The 4,809-nt window shown below is 39.8% G+C and overlaps 1 long non-coding RNA gene across 1 annotated transcript; it reads right to left on the minus strand.

Annotated features, from left to right (window-relative positions):
* Positions 1–2,575: 2,575 nt before the first annotated feature.
* On the minus strand, positions 2,576–4,210 carry LOC138176053 (uncharacterized). The gene is made up of 2 exons (XR_011172150.1): positions 3,820–4,210; positions 2,576–3,615 (listed from the first exon to the last, which is right to left on the minus strand). It is a non-coding gene; the product is annotated as an uncharacterized lncRNA (long non-coding RNA).
* Positions 4,211–4,809: the final 599 nt, after the last annotated feature.

The following is a 4,809-nucleotide window of genomic DNA, read 5'->3' on the forward strand; positions in this document are numbered from 1 at the left end:
GTGTATAAAATGTATATTATATGTAATGCACATCATAAGATATATAATACATATAGTATATGTAGTATGCATATTCTATATAATGTAATATATGATATGTGTATTCTGTATAATATAATATAGCATACTATAATATAGTGAAGTATAATATGATATCATGTGATGTGATGTAATTAATATAATATAATGTAAATGATATGCTCTGAGGAGATATTTTAAAATAGTTTAGAGGGGAATTTGGGAGAGCTCAGATGAGTCACTACATCTGCTCTGCCATTTTGGCCCTTCCTTCCTCATAGTCATTCCCAATTCTAATTTTTAAGGAATTATTTTCTTCAGTGAGCTCTCCTACCTGATTTGCCATTTGACCAATTCTGATTTTTTTGGTTCTTGGGCAGGGACCTATTGTGGTCCAATCTGTGAGCTCCAGAGTGAAATGGGTTTAAAGTTTGGTCTTTAAGAAAAGAGAAAGGAATGTAGGAGGGAAGGAGGGAGGAGAGGGAAGAAAGAAAAGAAGGAAGGAAGGAAGGAAGGAAGGAAGGAAGGAAGGAAGGAAGGAAGGAAGGAAGGAAGGAAGGAAGGAAGGAAGGTAAGAATTCAGTAAACCCCAAGTTAACTGGGCAACCTCTGGCATCAAAATTTACCTTCATTTGGAGAGGAAAAGAAGAGGATGAGGGAGAGGGCAAGTTTAATGACTACATTTTGGGCCCTCCTGGCTCAGAGTGAAGGTCAATAATAACTGCTTCTCTTTTGACAAGCAACACTGAGGGTCTTCCTGTCCTAGATTGATTTTTTTTTTTTAATTAAAGGGGCCATCTCTTAACTCACTTCTTTTGGGCATTACCTCACTCGAAGTGAGAACCTGAAAGGGCCTTAGCCTAAAAAGACCAGGGTCTCCCATTGCATCCTGGGCCATCTCCAGTCATTCTAATGAATATCTGGCCACTGGACTCAGATGGCTCTGGAGGAGAAAGTGAGGTTGATGACCTTTTATAGCCCTTCCTCACTCAAAGCAAAGTTAACTGCAAGTCATGTCATCATTTCCCTGATGTCATGAGGACAAACACAACAACAGTTTCAGTTTTTTAAGGAATTATTTTCCTCAGTGAATTATTCTATCTCTTTTGCCATTAGACCAACTCTTTTTTTGCCTTTTGAAGGGCAATTGGGGTTAAGTAACTTGCCCAAGGTTAAACAGTTAGTTTTTGTATGTGGATGTTAAGTGTCTGAGGCCAAAACCAAACTTGGGTCCTCCTGATTCTGGGGCTGGTGCTTTACTCAACTCTTTTTTTTTTAAGATGTTATTTTCTTCAGTGTTTTTTTGTGCCTCTCTTATCAAGCTGTTAATTCTCTTTTCATAATTTTCTTGTATCAGTCTCATTTCTTCTTCCCAATTTTTCCTCTGCCATGCTTAACATCTTGGGCCTCTATGCAATTAGCAATTTTCTTTGATCCTTTGGTTGGAGGTGTTTTCACATATTCTTTTGAGTTTATAGTTTGGCCTTCCCTGCTACTATAGTAACCTTTTATGGTCAAGTTCTTTGCTGTTGTTGTTTGCTCATTTCCCTAGCCTATTTCTTGACTTTTAACTTTATATTAAAGTTAGAGTGGCCCTACAATTAGAATTTAACTTTAAGGTTCCACCCAAACAAAATTAATTGAATTAATGGAAATCAAAGAAATATTCTGAGAAAAATCAGAGGGAGACAGAGAAGAGATTAAGAAATGCATCACACATAACCATCTTTTCACTGGAGAAGTGGGACTAGGAGTATGGAATGTTGCATCACATATGGCCACTGTGTATGTTGGTTTGCTTAATTGTTTTCCTTTATTCCATAGGAAGACTCACAGGGAGAGGAGAAAGGGAGAGATGTTGAGGAGGAGGATTATATTCAGTAAGAATAATAAAGCAGTTTTTTTGGTCTTTATTAATTTGTTTTTTTACTTATAGTTTACAAGATTCAGTTCCACAAATAAAGCAATTTTTTTAAGGGGTGGAAGGACAGACCAGACTGTAAGGTAGATTTGCAGTTGTAATAACAACTATTGTTGGATAGAATGATGTGATCAAAAGGCTTGGCAGAGAAAATAGGGAAGTGGGTACAGTGTTGAAATACATAAAAACCAACTTTAAAAGAGAGAAATATGATAGTGTCCATCAAGCACTATTTGAAGGACAAGATGGCCCTGATTAGCTAAATGAAGTTGGTTACTTGTCAAACATAGTTCTTATAGTGTTAAAGAGGGAGTTCATAAAGCTCAGTAATAATATTGACAAAATTATCCCTAAAGTCCTGTTGAAAATCCTTTTCTCTGATTCTGTAGCCATCAAGAAAAATTTTGATTCTGACTTGAGTTGCCCACCTGAGAAGAGAGTACATAGGTTTAGTTTTCTTTGGCAATTCTAGTTAGATTTGCAAATATATACATTGGTATTGTGGTTTCCATATAAACATCTTGTTAAGTTGGGTCAGCACATGCCAACTGTAGCAGCAAGCACCCCAAGCGTCCTCAGGGTTTGCAGCTACCACAGGTTCTTGGATCTGCTTTGTCAAAGGAAAGCAACTCAAAATGGGTTAACAAGCTTACTTTAATCAGTCAGACATATATCGTTTACCTTGTTCAGGAGAAAAGGTCAGCACCCTGAACCTCAAAGTATACAGGCATAATTATCAAGACAGAAACATCAAGTAGACAGATTTCCAAACTGTCCAACCATTACATCCATACCCAGTCAACATCTGGGTTTCCACATTCTGGGTTTTTCAAAGCCGGGGGACTCTCAACAACGGCTTCCCAAAATTCAGATCAAATCACAGAACACTTCTCAAAGTGAGTACCAAAACAAAGCTACACATCAGGGCTTATATAGCCTTCTCCTGGCTCAGAGAATGTAACAACCTTATTGACCCACTGGCCAATCAAAAAGTATCTACTGAAAAACAAGCCTCCCTCCCCAGGCTTCAGGTGCACTTTAGCCTAGGGGCAGGGAAGATCTTTAAAATTTACATTCTTATTACATTCGGCCCCAAGATCTTTCATGCCCATAGCATAGACAATTTACTTTTGAATTAGCATTAAACATCTCTTAGGTCACATTTTCAAAGTACAGAACTAAAGTTACCAAAGTGGACACTGGGCCTTAAACAAACACCAAGTACATAGCATTATCACTTCAATTCAGAACAAAAGTTCAAATAAAGTTCTGGGGGGAGGGGAGTGTCCTTCCCCTCACACAGCTCCAGCCCCAGCTTCCAAGCACAGAGAGGGGGCTGGGCAACAAAACCAACAAGGTGGGGTCCCTGGGGATCCAAGGCACTTCATCCCACCCACCATAGTCACAAGTCCATCCTCCCCCTGGGTCTCAAACTGTGGGATGCAGCCAGGAAACACACTCAGTGCCCCTGCTTTGCTGCTCAGTTCTTATCTTTTCCTGTGGCTGAATTCCGAACTCCTGGGCTCCTTCTCCTCCCGCAAGCGGCAGCCGCTCCTGGCTTCTGCCCAGATCCCGATGCAGGCAGCTCACCATTCCTGCTCTCAGCTCTGCGAAGTCAGCATGCAGGCCATTCTTCTCTCCGGCTCCACAGCTCCACAGAATCACAGCTACCACAACTGGGAAACAAACAATTATCCCAGTCCCCATACTTTCCTTTTACTCTGCAGATCCTGTTCGTGACGCCATTTTGCAGCAGCAAGCACCCCAAGCGTCCTCAGGATTTGCAGCTACCACAGGTTCTTGGATCTGCTTTGTTAAAGGAAAGCAACTCAAAATGGGTTAACAAGCTTACTTTAATCAGTCAGACATATATCATTTACCTTGTTCAGGAGAAAAGGTCAGCACCCTGAACCTCAAAGTATACAGGCATAATTATCAAGACAGAAACATCAAGTAGACAGATTTCCAAACTGTCCACCCATTACATCCATACCCAGTCAACATCTGGGTTTCCACATTCTGGGTTTTTCAAAGCCGGGGGACTCTCAACAACGGCTTCCCATAATCCAGATCAAATCACAGAACGCTTCTCAAAGTGAGTCCCAAAAGCAAAGCTACACATCAGGGCTTATATAGCCTTCTCCTGGCTCAGAGAATGTAACAACCTTATTGATTCACTGGCCAATCAAGAAGTATCTACTGAAAAACAAGCCTCCCTCCCCAGGCTTCAGGTGCACATTAGCCTAGGGGCAGGGAAGATCTTTAAAATTTACATTCTTATTACACCAACTTAATTACTGAGTTCCAGGATCTGCAGAATTGAAACTCTAGATGTTGGAGAATATTGAACACAAGACCTTATTTAAAAAAAAAAAAAACCTTTTGCTCGCCCTTTTGTTTGAGTCTGACACATGACCTTTTGTCTTGTTTGAAGAAATATCATAAAGGTGTGTGACTCTAGTCAGATCAGGATATGAAGGCTAGTAGCAAACTTGGTGGCTGTAACTTTCAGGTAGGATAACATCACTAAATATGTAGCAAGTTTGCCTTTCTATTAGGAACATTGGTTTGTTTGGAATGGAGGAGTGAACAGTTTTTCCCCTTACTTATCATTTAAAATTACATGAGACTGAAGGAAAAAGTCAATAAAAAAGTAAACGGGAGAAGAGAGAGGAGAGAGAGAGAGATGTGAATGAAAAACTGAATGGATAAGTTGACAAATGAAGAGACAGAGATTGATATAAAGATGATATGATTTCAGAGAAATAGACAAATATTCTTCCTCTGATCAACAGAAATAATTATACTTGTCCTCCATGAATCCTTACTTCAAAGCCTCATGTGGCAAGGAAATAACCTGGTGTTTGCAA

The sequence above is a fragment of the Petaurus breviceps genome, unplaced genomic scaffold (genome assembly GCF_028583685.1).
Source record: "Petaurus breviceps papuanus isolate PSGF00001 unplaced genomic scaffold, PetGlider_PUasm1.0 138, whole genome shotgun sequence".
In the NCBI taxonomy this organism is placed as follows: Eukaryota; Metazoa; Chordata; class Mammalia; order Diprotodontia; family Petauridae; genus Petaurus; species Petaurus breviceps.